The sequence below is a fragment of the Copadichromis virginalis genome, linkage group LG9 (assembly GCF_057382275.1).
Source record: "Copadichromis virginalis isolate Kocher_CV1m ecotype Utaka linkage group LG9, C_Virginalis_male_GT1.1, whole genome shotgun sequence".
NCBI classification, from domain to species: domain Eukaryota; kingdom Metazoa; phylum Chordata; class Actinopteri; order Cichliformes; family Cichlidae; genus Copadichromis; species Copadichromis virginalis.
The window spans coordinates 14,969,636-14,991,331 of record NC_140626.1 but is presented as its reverse complement, the minus strand read 5'-3'; positions in this window follow the sequence as shown (position 1 = coordinate 14,991,331).

Genomic DNA, 21,696 nt, shown 5'->3' with positions numbered 1-21,696 from the left:
CCAGATGCCTTAATAAATATCTTTAAAGAAACTGCAAAAATCAGAAGGTGTACCACCTGTACCTGAGGTACTGAGCTACTTGTGCCTAGCCTGGCTGCAGTGACTCAACAGGATTGTAGCCTAACCAGCTGTCCGCGTAACAGCTGATGACATTCCACCAGCTGTTCATTTCATAGATAAGGATACACTCTCAGAAAATAAGGTAACTTACTGTAACTTGGGCAATGCTGTTGTGTACTTATTTATACCCATGTGGATGATACCTCATGGAGACTAGTCTTGAATTTCTGGTAATGGTATTATGTGCAGAAATGGACCTGAAATGGTGAAAAATCAACACACCCAGAGAAACATTCAAATCTACTCAATATCTAACCTATTTTACTTTTGTTTTGGCAAATATCTTCTAATACTGTATCTTAACAGTGTCAATAAACATTTGTCAATGGTTTCCTTTACACTGGAAAAAAATATTTACCTTTTCTTTTCATATTATTATTAAAGACATTAAGGTCTGATAAGTAGCTCTAGGGGGTATACATTGTTTTGACTTTCCACACACTGAGAGAGACTCTGTGTAACACACTGGACCTAAAGTTGCTCTTTATTGCAGGCTGGAGCCTTGCATTACATCTCCAGATCCCCTGGGCCGAATGTGAGCGAGGTAAATAAAGCAAAAACGCTGCAAAGTGCATTGTGACAGCTATGGTAACCAAAAAAAAAGAAGCTATATACAGTGGAGTCAATTTACAAATTTAGCCCAAATTGTTAAGTACTCTGAACGGCTTTTTCTTAGATGTTCTCTTTCCTTTTTCTAACAGTACCCTTCATACTGGCTTGTGCCCTCTTTCTGTCTCCCTCAGTGTAACTACAGTCACACAGACAGACTCTCGCCCTCTTACTGACCTTCTGAGACTCCTTTCTCCCAGTGAGAAACATGAAGTAAAGCTTTTCTCCTCACCTCTGACTCTACACCTCTCCAAGAGCAGCCACGCTAAGTCTCCAAAGAAAAATGTGAGGACAGAGGAGCTGGTGCAGACTTCTCTACAAATACTACACTGAAGTTTTCCATTTCAAAGGAGCAATTTTTGACCTTTATTTTTTGTCATAACACAGACTGAACTCTGCTGCCATTAAGGATCTTGCTCAAGGGCAACACAGCGATTTATATGCCTGGATAACTTTGAAAAGTCCAGTCTGAAGCAGGTCTCTATCCGGTTGGTATGTGTCAAGCTGATGTCAGGATGAAGGTGGATTTAGGCGGATGGGAATCTGCAACGTGAGCAAGCATCTTGTCAGGGCACGGTGCATACAGAGCAGCATGATGCATATTCCCAGGATTGCACACATTTGTTTTGAGTTGAGTATGACCTCCTTTAATCCGTCATGCCGCCTCTGCAGCCTCCCCGGTGCATTCATTAAGGCCGAGAAGCGTAAACAGATCGATAGCTAAAGAACAGGTAGAAATGGAACCTCAAATCGGGTCAAATGCAGTCACTGCTCACATGTAATTTACACTGGAGATAATCACAAATGTCAAAAACTGAAACTGGATCATCCAGACCAAATAAGATATAGGATAAATATGAATTAGTAAATTAAATGTAAAATTGAGCAGGTTCTTAAGCAGTATACCATAGACGGTATAAAAGATGGATATAGGCATTGTGAAGTCCTCTTATGAAGTCTCAAGATGAATTTTTTCTGCTGTCGCCATCTTGGCTTTTTGAAAGCTGATATGATGGGTGGAACTAATGACTTATTAAATCAGAAATCATTAGCTAATAGAGAATTCCCTGCATAATCCTCCTTTCTGCCAACAAACTAAATTTATACAATTGACTTCCTGTTTTATCCAATGACCAAAGTGAGTGAGCCCATAAACAAATACTTACACAGGTAAGGACTAAGGGTTGTTTTTACATCGACTACTTTGATTGCTTTGCTGGCCTGTAGTTTTTCCATGTTTGCCTGCGAATACTTGTCAATTTCTAATCCAGCTCTGGTGAAACATGAATAAATGTGACACAAGAGAGAAATTCCAAAGGTTCACCTTTAAAGTTTGTTTCAACATGTGCAATTTTTACTTTGAAGGCAAACCTTCTTGACTTCCAGTTTGTCTCATACTTTTTCAAGTTTTACTAGAGCTTAGAGAGCAGCAAGCAACAAGTCCAACACTTCCATACAAAATGCAACCAGAAATATGCTAGAGGCCAGACCAAGGAGGGAATAAATTTTTTACCTAGTGATAGGTGACTGTCAGATGATTACTGACCTGGTCTTACATTATCCTCATGATTGTCACATGTCCAAAATGGCAGACAAGTTTACTACAATCTTGCAATCTGGTGGCCATTTAAAAGAATGGCGGTTCACTTTTCAAACCATATTTTACACATAATGGTTCAGCTGATCTAAACCGAATACATCCATCATCAATATGTTTCATGACGCCTATACATTAGAAATTTTTAAACCTGATATTAAAAAAAGAACCAACACTGTTTGTTGCTCTACTTTGTTCCACTTAATAGCTTTAAACGTTTAAGCGAACCTTTTTTTGGATAAAAATTGTTATATATATATTTTTAAAGATATTCTTTATAAATCTCTATCAGCCTTTCATCTGATGATGTGTAAACGGTGGTTAAGAAAGAACCACCATCATGACACCAGCTTGTCAAGCCAGCTATTACAACAAAACCTGGCTATGTTAAACTTGCCTCAACATTCATGCACCTTTTATATTTAATTCAGTTCAATTGTATTTATATAGTGCCAAATCACAACAGTTGCCTCAGGACGCTTTATATTAAGTTCAGGGTCCTTCATTAACTGGTGCAAATGTTAACTTGGACTGTTTATCTCCCATCCATCTGTCTTATTAAATGCACATCCAACAGAGGGTTGTGGGGAGGGGCTGGAGAGACAGGGTACACTCTGGACAGATCAGTCTGTCACTGGTTAATTAGCATGCCATTGCTACAAGTCAAAGAATCCCTGATGTTTCATGGCCTCTGATCTCACAGCTAGTGTTTTTTTCCCCGTGTTAAGGCCCCAGTAGGCAGGCTTGAACTAAATGTTTCAGATTAAATAAGTTGAGTGTCTTTGTAGAGGAAGTAGAACACCTGACAGCTAAATCAATGGAAACTAAACCTGATTGGGTGAATATTAAGCACATTCAGCAGGACCATATATGTGGCTAGTATTTGCTCTACTGGTCCTAAATCCTTCTAATGCTGCTTTAAAGTTTGCAGCCCTGCTTATAACTCAGCATGCTGAAGTGTGTGATAGTGCTAATATCGTCTAGCTAATTTAGCTTTTTTTTAAATCTGCTATACCGTATGCTAATTTAACTTAACATCTGTGTTTTAGCACTTTTCATTTTTGCTTCAGTTATTTTTCCAATGCCTTTTCCAGCTGCACTAAAGCTTTTGCTTTTCTGAGCCAGTTATTTTCAGAACCACTTGGTCCTTTATCTTTAAAGCAATGCATGCCCGCTATTAGTTGTATCTGCTCTCTCCTGTTGTGCCATCAGATCTAAGGATAATTACAGGCTTGTTTCACAGTCTTGAAATTCTTGCCTGTGCTCTGATGTGTCTTTTTAAATGCGGAAACTCGTAAATGCACATTTCCTGCATTCCAGTGGAAAGAGCAGCTCATTTTTGCCCCATTAGGAGAGAAACACAAACACAGATTACAGGTTTTCTATGTTTTACTTTTCCATCTTAAGTATTTATAAAAATTTATCATTTTAGCTGTTTCGTTCTGATGATTCTAGTTATTTTATTAATCCTTTATTTATCCAGGTAAAAAATCTCATTGAGATTAAAAATCTCATTTCCAAGAGAGACCTGGCATCACGGCAACAAAAGTCACATACCACATAGGTATATAACATTTAAAACAAATACAATATCCCATACAAAGATGTGTAAAATATACAATAACAGATCAAATTAAGAATACATTAAAAACAATCACACTGAGTAAAAGAGCTGTTCTCTCGTTCCTTTAAGACAGACTTAAACTCTCCCAAGGTAACCAATTCTGATCATTTCAGTTCCTTCTGCAGATTATTCCAGGAAGCAGGGGCAGCGTATTTAAAAGCCCTTTTCCCCAATTCTGTTCTGATTTTTGGGACAATCAATTGTATGATTTTGTTCGAACGAAGGTTGTATTGGTTGCGGTTTTTACACATATAAACACATAAATAAGATGGAACCAGCCCAAGGAGAGATTTATAGATAAAGATCAACCAATGGGAGAGTCTGCGAATATGCAAAGATGGACATTTAGCAGCAGCATACAAAGAACAATGATGTACACGATTTCCATAGCCAGTAATAAAACATAAAGCACAATGGTACACAGTATCCAACCTCTTTAGGTAGTGGGCAGGTGCATTCATAAAAAGCAGGTCACCATAATCCAATAAAGGTAAAAAGGTTGCACGAATCAAATGTTTTCTCACTTGGAGGGAGAAACAGGATTGGTTTCTAAAAAAGTAACCTAGTTTTAGTTTTAACTTCGACACAAGCCTTTGAATGTGAGTCTTAAATGACAAATTCTGATCTATAATGATCCCTAGATACTTGTAAGATGTGACCATTTCAATTTCAGATCCTTGAATTGTTTTAATCTTAGGAGACGTAGCTAACAACTCTTTGCCATTTGAGAATAACATGAACTTGGATTTCTCTGGATTTAACACCAACTTAAGTTGAGTTAAATGGGACTGAACGACATCAAAGGCAGACTGCCGAAATTGCAGGGTTTGTGCTACTGAAGGGGATGAACAATAAATAATTGTATCATCTGCATAAAGATGAAATGCTGCATTTGACAAATTATCACAAAGGTTGTTTATGTAAAGAGAAAATAGCAATGGTCCTAATATGGAGCCCTGCGGAACTCCTTTGGATACTGGGAGAAAAGAGGAAGAAGACCCAGCAGCACGGACACACTGTTTTCTTGCTGACAAGTAATTTGAAAACCAACTTACAGCATTTACAGATAGACCAATATTGTATCTGCAATGTATTTTTTACATCTGTGCTCCATAACATATAAATGTTAAAGTACTGAGGTTAGTGGCTTATATTAAGCACTTATATTAGACACGTGCTATTTAATGTATGAGCACAAAGTTTATTTTTGTCCATAATAATGTAGGACATTGAATATAAAATAGTTTCTAAACTCATACGTTTTGTAGCAGATTTACTTGAATTTACACAATCCTTCTTATTACACAGTCCTTTTTGGTTAATAAGCATGTTTTCCACATGTAAGCAAACTAAAGACGCTTGTATCCAAACAGCAGGGGCCCTGCAGAAAGAAGTTACCTTCAACTTGTGCTTTTGGATTCGACTCTAAATCTAAAACATGGGCAGGAAGTTATTTTCAGACCGCGGTTTAGTGACGTCAGAGTCGAGGTATTCGATTCCCCACTGGACCTACTTAAGAGAGAAATACACACACATGCACACACCCAAGACTGGGAGCCATTTTGAATAAAAGCTTTCAATAAATTGCATTTTTAAGGACACACACACAGAGGAAGACTGACAGTTGGTAGCGCTGTGGTCAGGTGGTGTAAATGTCAGAGCGGCCCATTCTCAGGCAGTCGGGTCTGATTAGATCAGAGCTGACAGCATGGGCTGACTGTGGGAGCAGGTGTGTCTTTAAAAATACAGTATCTGTGTATGATTGTGTCTCTCAGGAAATGTATGAGGAGAGTGTGTCCACACTGTAATGCTGTGGGGTCTCATACGTATGGAGTAAAATGATTTTAGAGTGTGTATAAAAAACGATGAGGCAGAGACCTGGACGGATGGGCAGATGCAGTTATTTGGTGTGAATGGATTAAATATAAAGGTAAACGTTTCACATCATAATTATCATAAATTTTAAAAAGTCATTTTATCTTTTGCAACTTAGTATCATATGAAATCAATATCTGGGTTATAAAACCTGCAGGAATAGGCTGGCTAAACCCACTTAAAGTTTGGCAACTTTTCATGCTGAATGTATTTATTTATTTACAAATGTAAGGCAAAGTTTGCGGACGACACAACGGTGGTGGGTCTCATTAGCAACAGGGATGAGACCGACTACAGAAGTGAGGTGAGACGCCTGGCCACGTGGTGTGTTGACAACAATCTCTCTCTGAATGTGGAGAAAACGAAGGAGATTGTTGTGGACTTCAGGAGAATGCACACCCAACATGCTCCTCTGACCATTGGAGAGAGTGAGCAGCACCAAGTTCTTGGGTGTGCACATCACAGAGGATCTCTCCTGGACGTACAACACCACAGCACTGGCCAAGAAATCACAGCAGCGTCTCTTCTTTCTCCGCAAACTAAGAAGAGCAGGAGCACTAGCCCCCATCATGTACACTTTCTACAGAGGCACCATCGAGAGCATCCTGTCGAGCTGCATCACTGTGTGGTTTGGAGCCTGCAATGCGTCCTGTCATAGAACCCTCCAACGCATAGTGAGAGCTGCAGAGAGGATCATTGGTGTCTCTCTCCCCTCCCTCCAGGACATTTACAGCACCCGTCTCACTAAAAAAGCCCTTTGCATAGCGGCTGATCCCACGCACCCAATGCAAAGCTTCTTCAAGCTGCTGCCGTCAGGGAGGAGACTGCGGAGTCTCCAGGCCAGGACCAGCAGACTGAAGGACAGCTTCATTCATCAGGCTGTCAGGAAGCTTAACTCCCTCCCGATTCTGCCCCCTCTCCCCTCTTCTCCTCCATGGTCTCACTGAACTCTGTCACACACACACACACACACACACACACACACACACACACACACACACACACACACACTCACTGGCCTGCACCAGTTACCAGTCACTTTGTGGAGCATTGGACTGCCACTACCTCATAAGACTTTGTTGTTATGCTATCTCTTATGTACATTACTTAATCTCCATTTGCACTATTTGCCTATTTGCACTACTCTGCCTGGTTTACACTCAATATCATTTACCCTTACCTGAATACTGTATATTGTATATTGTATAGCTTTCTTGTTAATTTGTATTGTATTTATTTAAATTTTTACTTTTTAATTATTTTATTTGCATTTTTTAATCACTCTCTTATATTTAAATGTTCATTGCTATTTCATCTAGGGTTTGAGAGTAACGAAATTTCTATTCTCTGTATGTCCTGTACATGTGGCAGAATTGACAAATAAAGTTGACTTTGACTTTGAAAAAAAAAAAAAAAAAAAAGACCCTACAATATTTGAGAAAGAACCCCAACAATCAGTGGATCCCTAATGAGCAGCAAGTGGTGATGGCGGGGAGGAAGAACTCCAGCATAACCAGGCTCAGGGAGGGACGGCTTTCTGCTGCGAGTGTTTGGGCGGTGAGGGGAAGTGCATGGAGCAGATCCTCATGTACAAATGAGAAATATGAGAAATAAGAAACCGGGAAGGAAGCTGGGGCATGAAACTGAGAATAAACTGGAAGAGGTTTGTCATATTCAGATAAATGTCAGATAAATTATCTCCAATGTAAAGTGAAAGTTAACATGTACTTTGAATTAATATCTATAAAGATACTTATTTAAGTTTAAATCAAGGATCTTATTATGGAGAAAATACATGGATGTGCTGCAGATACATCAATCCATCCATATTCATTCATTTTCTGACACTCATCTGTGACCTGGTCCCTTTAAGCAGCAGATGCCCAGACTTCCCTCTCGCCAGCCACCAGCTCTTCTGGGGACACATCAATGTGTTCCCAAGTGAGCTAAGGTACATAATCTTTCCAGTATGTCCTGGGTCTGCCCCTGGGGCTCCTCCCAGTTGAACCTGCTTGAAATACTAACCCAGGAAGTGCCCAGGAGGGATGCTAGTCAGCTCCACTGGCTCCTTTTGATGAGGAACAGTGGTTCAAATGACCAGTCACCTCACCCTCTCTCTAAGGCTGACCTCAGACACCCCTCAGAGGAAACAAAACATAATTCCTGTTGAAATTAACTGCAAACTTGTGGGGGTTTGCTATGAAACTGGTCTGAAGGGAACACTGATAATTACTTTACACATGCTAGTAAATACCAGCAGACACAACTGTGGCTGAGCGATTTTTGGAGGCAAGTTTGAGTAAACTAACCCTTTAAAGTCTGGAACAAGTTGAGAATATTTATGGAGCAGTGTTAAGATCTTTCGAGGGGCCTGAAGTGAGGACAAGCAGACAGACAGGCGGGCTGATGACTCTGACAGTGAGGGATTTAGTGAATATGGCTGGCACAACGTTTTCCCCACAGCTGATGGATTAGACGAGCCAGAATGGGGCCCGTCTCTTAGCGAGCATGCTTCATTTCAGCAAGGAATGAAAGAAACAAGTTTGGTGTGCGTGTCTGTGTATGTTGTGTGAGGGTGGAGCGATGCAGGTGTTTGCCTGAGTGTACGTGCGAGTGTGTGTTTGCATAATTTTGCTTGTCTGCTTTTATGATTGTGAGCATAAAAAATGCACGGCTTGCAGAAATTGGCTCGCAGGCCTGTGTGATGATGGCACAACAAAAGGTTTCTACAGTCAATACTCCAGTGTAGTCCAATAATTCGCACGGGGCCATGCATCGCTGGGAACTATCTGAATCAATAGGAGCGTCAATAAATTAAAGCGGCGATGGGACAGTTGAGGAAATACATCGCCAAGTGGCAAAAATGTCAGTGAAATGGAGAGAGCGAGTGCTTTGCTCCTCCGCTGGCGCAGACAGAATTAATTTCAGTTTATGCCTCTTTGAACTATCTAAACACACACGAGCATGTGGGTAGGGGGGAGAGCAGACAAATCCAGAAGCATATTCCTGATGTAAAAATATGCTAATGAACATCTCTGCCACCTGCAGCTGAGGTCATCTCCGAACAGCATCGATCCCGCCAGCCTGTTTCACAGCCTGTCTCGAGTGACGGCAAATAATCTGCACTGCAAATCTAATTAAGAAATAATCTAATGGAGGGTGAAGTGTTTCACCAGCGGAAGGATTCACCCTCTTGGGACCGGTCAGGATCGATGTTGTCTTTATTGGGTTTTGCTGAATTCAGGAGATTGATATTGCACCTTTTTTGTTTTGGTACGACGTGGGGAGAAAAATCTATAAAGGATGTCTGGTAAAGATATTAGCCAGATGGCTGTGCCTTTCTATCAGTAGATAATCAACACAGGCTCACACGAGATGGGAAACAAAACCCAGTGGGACATCAGGATGAAGACACTGAAAAAGACAAGAGGCTCCATCTGTGGGCCATTTAGGGCAGAGTGGAAGAGCAGTGATTCTAGCCATTACGGGCACAGTGGGAGTTTACCACTCTGAGTGGAGAAAAAGCTGGACAGTACGTCACGTCAGGAGAGGTTACCTGCAGTTTGATGGACTGAGAGTTGAAGAAGAACATCCAGAAAGAAATAAGTAAGTCCCTGCTGGTGTTCAGTGTATTCAGCCACCGTCCAGTCTGCCATGGTGACTGATTATAGGTTTCCAGCCTGCAAAGAAGAAGGCAACACCTCCCCTGGAAGGGAAACACAAACACTGAAAGATAGATGGAGGACTGAAGGGATTATGACAGGTCTACGTGTAATAACCCGCCGTACATGTTGCCACTAGAGCGTCATAGAACTTTTAAGAAGCAAAGTCCACTCTCCAGTGTAGTGAATCAGTGAATGTTTCCACGATGAGCCAAAAATAAAGTGTCACAAAGCAAAATATATGATGTAAAGGACAGGCTGGATGAACCCAAGCTGGAGAAGCAGTTAAGAGGATGGATGGATGGATGGATGGATGGATGCATGGATGGATGGATGCATGGATGGATGGATGCATGGATGGGCAGCGTGACAGGATTGTCAGGATTGTCATTTAAAATAAAGCTTTAACTTAAGCTTTCTGCTCCATTAAATAAGCAAACTTTAAACTTTAAGTAGGGGAAGGGGATGAAAACTATACATGATTTAAGATAAAAACATTAAGAGTACAAACATTAGAATAAATAAAACTAGAGTATAAACTGAAGAGAACGTGAGACTTACATAAACATAACAATTAGGTAGAAACAGTAGGATTATAATTGGTAAATTATTGGCAAATTATCAAACTCCTGCAGGAACGACTCTATCCGAGGATACTGACATCTGTTGTCTTGTTGCTGTCTTCCAAACAGAAGCCTTTTAAATATAAGAAAACAAATTCACATCATCCTTCAAGGTCTGCCTTTGTTTACTTTTTATCTACTGGGTTTCACTGACTGACAATAAACCCGGTGGAAACACTGCTAGTCGGCAGCTAACGAGATTTTCAAAATAGTCCCCACTGATGTTTGCATAACCTTGAAACAATGCCATTACAATGTATAAAAACAAAGGCTTTGTTTTCCAGTCTTTATTTTTCTCATAGCTCTGTTTTTAATCTTGTATCATAGAAAATAGGCATCACTGACTGAATTTGCCAAATCATTTCGTCTATTTTATTATCCCCTGTCGTCATCTAAAGGCAGAGAGGATTGAAAAGATAAAGTATGAACGGTGTGCCACAAAGACCTGAAGCCAGTCGTCGGTTTATACTCCAAACCACAGAGGTCACACTGACACAAGCTATTCAGCTTTTCTGTGGTTTGCAGTAGTGTGTGCGTGCGTGCATGTGCGCGTGCATGTGTGTGTTGCTGGGTTTTTATGCTGGGTTTTTCTTCTGTTCTGACTGAAATATCATCAACTACATCACCAAATGTAACAAGGGCAAGAGAAAATGTAAGAGCTTCAATTAAGAGGTTGCAATAGTCAGTCTGGGCCACGTTCATGAGTTCACAACAGGACTCTATGAAGTCATGTGAAGAACTAAGTACACCCCATGATTCAGTTGCTTGTAGAGCCACCTTTAGCGGCAATAAGTTCAATAACCTGAAGTAATTATTTTCTGTATGACTTCATCAGTCTCTCACATTGCTGTGCAGCAACTTTAGCCTTTACTGGTGTTGGCCAGAGGGGCCGATGGCGCGATATGGCAGCCTCGCTTCTGTCAGTCTGCCCCAGGGCAGCTGTGGCTACAACTGTAGCTGCCTCCACCAGTGTGTGAATGTGAGAGTGAATGAATAGTGGCATTGTAAAGCGCTTTGAGGGCCCAGAAAAGCGCTATGTAAATGCAATCCATTATTATTATTTACCTTGGTATTTACAGTGATGATTTAGTTCATTTCATCCTTTTCTTTCTCAGCCATTCAGTTCTAGATTTGCTGCTGTGCATCCTGCTGCATGATCAGATTTTGGCCAGCCTTCAGCTGTTGGGCAAATGGCCTCACGTTTGACTCTAGAATATTTTTGTATAGAGCCACTCTTTAGCAATTTAACAAAATAATCTGGACCAAATTAAAACACTGATGCCCACTTTCCTCGCTGAAGAACTGTAAAAACTATTAAAAATACTGGAAAAAATGTTTGAGCTTAATTGTTTTGCATTTCAGAAGAATAAAAGATGTTATTGAGTGTCCTTCGTTCACAAGTTTAACTTGCGATTTAAAGTTTGTTGTTTTACTTTTTAATTCAGTATTGATCTTTTCATTCTCAGTATCAAGTTCCTGAGTTGTCATGTACAGACTTCTTGCATTATCTGCTCCAACTTGAAAAATAAATGGCACGGTTACTCTTCTATTTAAACAATGCACCTTTTCTAAGTTTGTTTGAAGAAAGGTGTAAATGTCAGAGACAACTCTGCTTAAATTAGGATTGGTTTTTTACTCCGTGTATGATTCTCTTAACCTTTAACTGAATGTGTTCAGGGGGAGGAAGATTTCCAGCTACATGCATAATTATCACGGCAGAAAAAGGAACGAACTTATTTTAGATCGTCACCCGATACAGTTTACAATTACTGCCAAGTATCCACTTTCTGATCATCTAAGACAGGTAAATTAAAAACTAAAAAACTAACTCCTTGCCATCATCAGCGGCCTCTTCCTGAGGGAAAAAAAATTAATATGTGTAAATGAACCTTTTTCACTCCACTGGTCAGCAACCACAGATCACGTCTACATAGATGACAGATTGCTTTCTCTATTACTTCTCTTTGGGACAGTTTATAAGTGGTGGCAGCAAAAACCAATGTCTTCCCATCAACTGTAACAAAAAAATAATAATAATAACAAAAACATTTGACTGTGTTTTAGTAGATAAAGGTGAATGGCTTGGACGTGAGCTGCGATTTGGGGAAGGTCTTGAAGGGGACTGGTGGCAGCTCCCGGGCCTGGCAGATCCCCGTGCACTAAATAGAAGTGAAGAAGTTAAAGAATTGAAAAGGGTGGCAGGGTGGGGCACGTAAACAAGAACAGCTTGTTGAACATATTTAGATAAGAACTGTAAGGAGCGTGTTTGAAGCCGTGGTCACGCTCCTGAAATTCTGATACTTTATCAATTATTTTTACAGTTTCACACCTATATGAACGTTTTGCATGCTGCCACCAGGATCTGTGGATCCTCCCTCCTTTAACCCATTACACTGCACCTTTCATGCTGTGTTTTTTCTTTATCTTTGATTCATTTATTACTGTATATTGTTTGTGCTTCTCACTTTCTTCCCTGGTTCGGTCCACTTGTCAACCAATCAACATTCGACCGACACTGGAAATAGGTCATTTGCGTCCAGCAATGCACCACTGAGATATTGGAGTACTGCAAGGCAGCACGTTCACAGTTGGTGGAAACCCCTCTGGATACACAGACCAAGCAAAAACCCATATTCCAACAGAATATTATACTAGCACTGAGTGCACGGCTACTCACTGTGGTATTCTTCCAAAAAATAGGTACCTCCACTCAGACAAAATCTCTGCATTGGTGCTTATATAGGAGGATAATAATAATAATAATAATAATACACTTAAAAACAAAGAAATCTGAGAGCTTTTTCCAAACTTTTGTCCTGAAGTTTCATCAGTTTTCAGTTTTTAAAAGTGTAGAAACATCTCATCATGATTAATCTGTGAATCTCTGAGCTTCTGTACTGATACGGTACAGAAGGATCGGATCCTGGGAATACTACGGGCTCAGATGGGCTCTCATAATAGGGCCAGCACGGAAAGATCCGAAAGCCTTTCAATAATTAGAGATTAGATATCAAGAAGCTTCACAGCTGTAACTTAAAAATATTTTGTATTTTCAAATGCATTAATTGAATATTAAAAAACGCTGTTGAATAACTTTCTGCACTACTTGAGACCTAACCCGTACATTCTGTGGTAAGAGGGGGTTTTAAATGTTGCATGAGGAATCCGAGTATTTTAAAGAAGCTAAAGTAGTGGGCTGAGTGAAAGCTTTAAACCCATGGCGACCATCTTGTTCTCGTCCCATCTTCATCCCCAATGATGCTGCCAAGATTTACAGAACTTTCCAACTAAAGGGCCACTTAGGCAAGCAGTGCTCTCGGCTGTCTAAACTCCTTAATTAAGCCTTTAGTCTCTTAACAGGCTTCTCTGCGATCCTTGACACCCCTTCTTAATGATAAAAAGACGCTGATGTGTACACAGGCAGACTAGGAAGGAAAAAGAAACACTGTCTTTCAAACCGGTAATTAAGTCAAAGCTGGGAAGTCAACTGGAGAAGTAAAATCGAGGAGAATCGAGCAAGAATCCCGGAGCAATAAAAGAGGAGAGTGTGAAACGGTGTGATTAAGTCCTTGAAGTGTAATTGCTCGGGGGAATCGGGGCATTGTCAGCGTCAGAGAGGGATTTCCAGGAGTGAAGCAGCAGGGAGGGGACAGAGCTCAGGGAGGAAGGAAGTCAATTTGGGCTTCACTTGAAGTGAACAATACTCGTGTTCAAAGAAAAGCATGAGAGCTGAGTGCTCGCCGGTGATAAAACATGCCATCTGTTCATACCCCATCCTTACCTCGTGGGCATCCTCTGAAGAAAATGAGACAAACACACAGGAGCTGGTATTTCCATTAAAACTTGAATCCCTTTTTTTCTTTTTATGGTCCCCCGATGAGCCCTTTGTTAGCCCTCAAACTTTCAGACACGGTTCTGAATTCTGTTCTAAAGTTAGCAGAAGCTCCAAATAACATCATCTCAACTTGTTTTTCAAGGCAGAAGTGCAAAGCTGCCGAGAGTATGCCATCTCTTCAAAGAATGAAAATTGGAAGCAATCCATGGTGTGTTTGGCCATCTGCCCTGATTGTGGGAAAGGTCACAGCGAGAGTATGTCTGAGCAAAAGATTTGCTGTAGACCGCAACATGTCGTTCCCAGAACATTCCGAGGAAACAAAGAAGCAGGAATGACGTGGTGATGGTCATTTCCTGAACAGGAAGCTAAATTAAACTAGATAAACATCGGGGTATTGTGGTTTCTATCTAGATCCATAAGTAATACCGTTTTAGTTCAATGCACAAAATACAACAAAGAGATACCAACTTGAGAAATGCAAGTGCAAAGAAGCTGAAGCGAATGCAGCTTCACTGTGGTTCTTGGTTTTCTTTGGGTTTATATTGACCCCTGGATTTGTGTATTATCTTTTCCTTCGAGTTCCATCTTTGCGTGACAAGTCTCCATCAGTGATGTTTTCTTGTTTGGTTATCTCCTGTTTTATTTTGGTAACTTGTATCTTGCATGTTTGGTATGTAGTTCACTTCCCTAGCCTGGTCTTTCCTGATTAGTTTCAGCTGTGTTTCCTCTCTCCTCATTACCTCTTGTGTTTATTATCACAAGTTTCCCTTCACTGACTTCATAGTTTGACTTTGGAAGTCAAAAAAGAAGCCACAGAAAACCAACTAATACCCCAAACATGGCTGTCCACAGGCAAAGAGACCTTATCTTACAGTTTATTGGCACTGGTTTGTTCAATCTTTCTAGCTGCAGATTACGATCCATTCAACAATCAAACAAAGTTTTTATCTTTGTAATGACCCTGAACGCGAGCTCTGTCAGTGCCATCTTAAAATGCATTTTTAAATGTCACCCTAAAAGCCAGATATGACACAGAAATGTTTCTGTAAGTACACAGCTCATCTTTTCAGGGATCACAGTGTCAAGTAGCTCCCAATGAATAATGAAGTCATCTAAAGTGATTCCAAAAAAGAAAAATCTGCAGACCCCAAATCCAGTGTGATTTTTAAAAAGCCTTGGTGTCACGGGTCAGTATATAAAACATTAAAATCATTGAGAAATTATGCAAGCAAAGGTCTTCAGCTGACTCATTTCTTTGCTGGCATTCAAGTAAAAACACTTTGGCTTGATGTTCAATCATTTCCTGAGAGTGGGTGTCATTTTTAATTGAATTTGGAAGGAAATCTGTTCATTACTTTCCCCCCTTCTCTTCCCACTTAAATTACCATATAACTAAACTCTGTCCTGATGGTGGGAGTTAAATTCAGCAGGATAAAGTGACCTCAGGGTCTGCCTCTTCAAAGTTAGCTTTAAAAATAAATATTATTAAATTCAAAGCCCAAAGAAATCTAAAACTGCTCCATTAAGAGCCCTCAATCAAGCCTTCAGCTGGCCAGAAAAAGATGAATTTCATGAGATTGATTGGTGAGGCTCTCCTGCATTGTGGATGCTGTCAAAATGCAAATGAGGGGCCATTGTACCCTGAAAAACCCACCAGCCATCAGTTTCTGCTACTACCCCACACAGGCAGACTAATTAACCTGTCATTACCCACACCTGCGTGTGCCAAAGCAACGATCTCATCAGCAACAGAATTGATTTTCTCTCGTCTGTATTTGCCAGTGAAGTGAGGGTCATTTTTCTGAGCCTGTCATTTTTCAATTTGTTTGATCGTCCTCGGCTGGGTCGGGTCAGGTCGGCTGCAGCTTCTCCCGGGTAAAGAAGGAAAGAAAGATCAGATCTGAACTCGCCACAAGACTCTTTTATCAGCAACCAATAAAGAGGAATTCAGCAGAAAAGCCTGCACAGAAATGACCATTAACAGCATTACAATATGTTAAAGTAATTTATAAATGTTGACACAATCGAAATGAACAAATCATATTTAACACACCCAGGATTTCTATTCTATTCTATTCTTATTCTTATTCTAAGAACTGGTCATGCAAAGGTGGTTATCAAATCAGCTAGTCAACCTAGGATTTCCCCATTGAGCTGAGCAGTATCTGACTAATCAGAAGCATGGATGGTTATATCGGCACCAGAGCAGCTGATGTCATGGATTAAGATCAAATTATAATATTAGAAAGTTTTCCACACCATTGTGTGAATGTTTATGAGAAAGAGATGAAAAGTGGTGTACAGGATGGCCAACCACAACGTAGTTAAACCTCATCTGAACTGAGTAAGAGAACCCAGAAGTCAGAACACCAGAAACGATCTGATACCAAAATTCTGTTTGTTTTTCTTTGATATTGTATGTCCCGAGGCGGCAATCATAGCAGGCAGCTTAAAAGTGTTCTAGTGTATCCTAAAGAAGAAAATTGCTTACAAGCTCAGGAAAAACTGCAAACGGTAAAAGTATTTTGGGGTCATGATTTTTATCATTATAAAAAAAAGACTAAATGAGCAGCAAGGCTTTCACTTAGCCCACCTTCTCCCAAATGTAACAATTAAGTTTAACATCTTTTATGTAATATCTAAAAAATGAAATGTACAGCTCTGGTATGACTTTGGATGTTGTTCTCAACTAAGAGAACAACACGAGGTTAATATGTTGCTGCATGGTTTGGATTACTTGCCTTGAAAAACTCCTGATCCTAAGATGAAATCCTAGTGACTGAAATCCTAGTCAACCGGAGAGCAATCCTTTTCTGAAGTGGCTCAATATTTGGTGTCCAGGACACCACAAGCCAATCCAACTGCTGTTTCTATTAGATAAACTTCCATCACGTAAAAACAACGACAGCCTCAATTAATGCAATAGATGCAAGGCTAGTAATAGGCAGATATACCAATATTATAGCCTATATTATACTATATAATATACTATAGTAATGCCTACAACAATTTCTATTTCTTGCAGCCAGTACAAACAAACCGAGGAATAAAGTAAAAATGGACTTTTATAAACAACACTTAAAATCTCCTCACTGAGGGATTTTCTTCCAGGAATGTGATCTGTTATCTGGGGTTACCATGAAAATGTATCCCATCAAAAACACCTTCATAATCTTGAAAACCTAGGATTAAAACTCAGTCTACTGCGATAACCACAAATCCTTCTTTGTATTGTCAACACTGGATGGTATTTGCAGTTAAATCATCACAAGTAACCCTAAAAGAGCCCCCAAAAGGCTTTGTCTGACAGCCAGGTTAATGTCATGGAACAAGGCGCTGTTTAGCACTTAACATCTATGTGACATATACATGAAATTAAAAAGTATCCCTTACTTGAATAATGAAAATTAATTAGATGTTCACTAGGAGTGTTTAAAGCAGAGTTTCTGCTGGTGCATGCTAACCATCATGCATTGTATTTTGCACTTCAGTCACTCAAAAGTTCACCCGTTATCCTCTGCATGTCTTTTAAAACAAACTTCCAGGCCTAAAACATGCACATGATGTACACCTCTGCTTGGGTAACGCAGAACTTTGTCCCTTAATCCTTTCAAATATTTAAGTTTCCAGTTGCCTGACATACTGTAAGAGTGTTCGCTGAAAAATTGATATTGCTTTTATTCACTCTGTTGCACACTGTCACCCAACACTGCCTCCTATAAATGGGAACCATAACTTTTTTTTCTCTTTCCCCAGTGTGAGGAAGAGAAGTCTCATCTTCTGCCAGGCTTAAACGGATGACAGTCTCGCAAGCTTATGCCAAGAATCCATGATACATCCTCGAGAGCGCTCACATAATACAGTGATACAGGAAAGTAGTCCCTGTGACAGACCTTTAACGCTGTGTGCCAGAGATATGACGAAGCTAGAATTTCTCACTTCTGACTCAGAAAAAATGTAAATGAGCAGCCATCCAGGTGAGGATTAGCAAACTTTACCAAGTTACATTTGGATTTCATCTTCAGTTTAATCCTGGTATGCAGCTTATAGCTGTGTAAAATTGCATTCAGTTTCTGTGTTTACATTTAGGATAAGTTGATTTTTGGCTGAAAAAGCATAAAATCATGTATTCCATTACATAAATGCAGAATTTATTTTTTAAAAACAAGTTTAGGAAGGTAGTTGGACCCTTTAAAAATAACATATTTAGTTGTCACAATGGATGTCTTGTAAGATACTATTTAACAGTCCACTTCAGTTCAGTTTTATATGGCACCAAATCACAGCAATTGGTTCAACACACTTTATAATGTAACTTAAAGACCATACAACCATATAGAGAAAACCCAAACAGTCAATGAAACCCTATGAGCTACAGTTTAACCAAAATGTAACCAAATTTCCCCTTGTGGGTCAATTAAAGGATTGTTCAATTCTATTCTATTCTATTCTATTCTATTCTATCCTAGTTTACCGACAGTGGGAAGGAAAAACCTCAATTTAACAGCAAGAAACCTCCAGCAAAGCCAGGCTCAGGTGCAGGTTTGAGGTGAGCAGCGAAAGTAGTGTAAACAAGCTGGTTTAAAATACAGTATTGTACCATGCTGGGTATGGGGGGTAATTGGTCACAAATTGAGACTACTGGAGCGGGACAAAAATGAGAGGTGGGAAACTGGTTTTCTGTGTTTCTTGTTTCTCTTTTCAAAGGAAGGCACAGTGGTCAAGGGGAGAAAATAAAAGAAACTATTATAAAGGGACAACTTTGGGCCTCAAAAGTCCAAATAAAACAATCTCAGAAAGAACGTCTAAGGTCAGGCCCTTAATTTTACTATTTTAGAGACAGCAATCCAGAAACTAAACTAAATGGATACGTCTTTTGCATTATTTCACAACTCTACTAAGCCATGAAATTTGGCTTGTTCATTCTGCGTAATCTTGCTCAGACAGATCCATACAGTCAGATTTCATTTTGTTCGTGAGTTTGTGGGAAAATGACCTTCCTCCTCTTTTGATCCATGACCACAGTAAAGACTTTTCTGCTGAGTTTATGTTCAAAAGTATAAAATAGTCTTACTGAATACAACATAATGTTCATTTTGTGAATTGTAGTTTGAATTAAAGGGAGGATAATTCTGAATAAGCTTTAGGGAGAGACATAGCATCCTACTTCTTTATTATATTTTAACTGCTGTAACAGAGTCTTGGCATAAATAAAGTATCTTTCTATGTATTTGGTGTAATAGAAGCAGCTGTATAATCCACTTTGCTTAAAATAGTTCCAGATCCATTTTTATGAAGGCTGCGCAGAGCAGATGTGGAGGGCAAGACATTAAACCCTGGACTCTGGTTGATGTTCAATATTAAAGATGCTGCCCAGTCACTGCTAGCTGAGCTGGCAGCTCATGTACTGAAGATCCTGCACTGGCCTGGGTCTGAGACTGCCCGAGACCATTTCCAAATCTTTCTTCTTCTTTTGGCTGCTTTCTTTAGGGGTCATCACAGCGGATCACCCTGTCTCTAGCACCCTCCTCTGTCACACAATCCTCCTTCACTATATCCATTAATATTCTTTTCTGTGGTCTGTCCCTTTTCCTCATGCCTGGCAGCTCTATCTTCAACATTTTTGTCCAATATATCCATTATCCCTCCTGCACATGTCTGAACCATCTTAGTGCTTCCCTAACTTTGTCCTATCAAATAAAGGCTAAAAAAAATAATAAAAGACCCAGATACTAAACATTTCACCTTTGAAACTCCAGGCGATTTTTATGTTGCATGAAGGGTGAACACAGTCATCTTGGAGATGTTTACACAAAACAAACTGTGTAATACCCTAAATGAGACTCCTGTTGTGATAAATCGTATCTGCCTGGCATTCATCTCAAAAGTTTTTGTTTAATATTGAATTTGGCAGCATTCCTATAAGTGCAAATCCAAGCACCAGTGACTACTGAACGCTCAAGACAATGCTTGCAATTTCAGATGTGCTGCAGGGCGTTTCAGGAATGGTCTCCATGGTGAGACTTAAAAAAAAATTCAGCTGATATTTTACAAAAGTTACATCATGCTGAAAAGGGCAGATGAGGAACGCTGGAAGGGAGACACAGGGAAAACCATCAAGAATCTGGTAAATTTTCCAAAATAAAAGACTCTGATTCAAAACACTTCAAGTGTCATTTGAAACTGTAGAAATTATGTAAAAGAGAAAAAGAACATGTAAAAGACGTGATGTCCACAACCGGTGTGTTTCCAGGGTGACTATAAGTAGGACTCCCATTTAAATTAATTGCAATTACAATGTTCATCATAGAAAATTGTATTGTAGCACAGAGACCTTAATTTTGGTTAAAGAGCAACTTGTGTCATATGTGTACACAGCATCTATCTTATCTGTGGTGCAGAGCAGTTATGCAAATTTACAGAAGCTGTTGGTACGTGATGAATGGGGAAACTTCTTTAAAAAGCTTTAACTTTCTACATAAACAAGATACTGGAAAGATCTTTGAATTTCCATTTTGGCTTCACAGTCTGAATAGCAACAGCCTTCTGCCTGTTTTTCGTGCTGCGTGGGAAGAGTTTATGTGGCATGCCTCTAAATTACAGACCACTTGTATGCATGGGTATAATCAAATTATCGATCTACTGTGGTAAACCACCCTGAGATGCTACCTTGAGACCGTGAGAACATGAACAAGAAGCATCTCCAGAAAACATTACAACGACCATGAAAGTCATTCATTCAAGAATAATGTAATTAGAGATTTAGGAGAGTGGAAATGGATTTGATTTGAAGCAATGGAAAGGTGACAACATTTTATTCTATTCTTAATGTTTCTATTCCTATAGATTGTATAAAACATACTTCTGGAAGTTTTAATCAGTTAGACGATGTTTCTGTTTAAATTAAGGGTATTGAGATATTAGATGTTAGCATGTTTTTCTGGTGCAGAGGACAGGGATCATACCAAGAAACTGGACAATAGGAATTATCAAACCATTATATTGTGGTAAAGGAGTTAACATCTGTACAGACAACTAAAGAGTAATCACACTCCTTAGTTGTATCAGAAAAGGATTTACTTCCGTATTTAAAAAGTGTTTGACTTCTTATTTAACTAAATGGGTTTCCTTGGCGACGACCAAGTTGGTTTTAAGGCAGGTTATTAAACATTAGATCATATGTTTGCTGTACATAATTTAATTAACTTCTATTTGTAGTATAAGATCTGACTGTCTGACACAGATGACACTGTGGTATTGGTGGAGTCAGAAACAGAGCTTGAGAAGACTTTAGATGCAGTAGTGCTGACTGAAAACTAGATCCAAATATTAATACTATGAATTATGAAAATCCCATTTAAATCTAACTCGGGTCAAAGTTGCAAAGATAGAAACAGCTGCCTGTGTACTGTTACTGTTACTTTGAAATATGCATGAGGTAGAAAAGTTGTAGAATTTAAAGAAACAGCACCAAACTGCAAAATTCTGTAAAGAATTATATCCACATCTGGGCGTCTGTAATTTGATATATTCATTTGTTTTCTTTCTGGGGTGTAAATGACCTCCTGCCTTCTCTGTGTATGTTTTCTCTTTTACATCAGAAAGGATCTAATGAGAATAAACAGAACCATTTAAATCTACAGGTTACAGCTCAGTTTTGATTGCACATGACTAATTTTAGTCTAGACACTGTTTTGACTGAAATGCTTCTATGCTTGTTTTCATTTCTGGCTTCATTATGATTTTTTTTA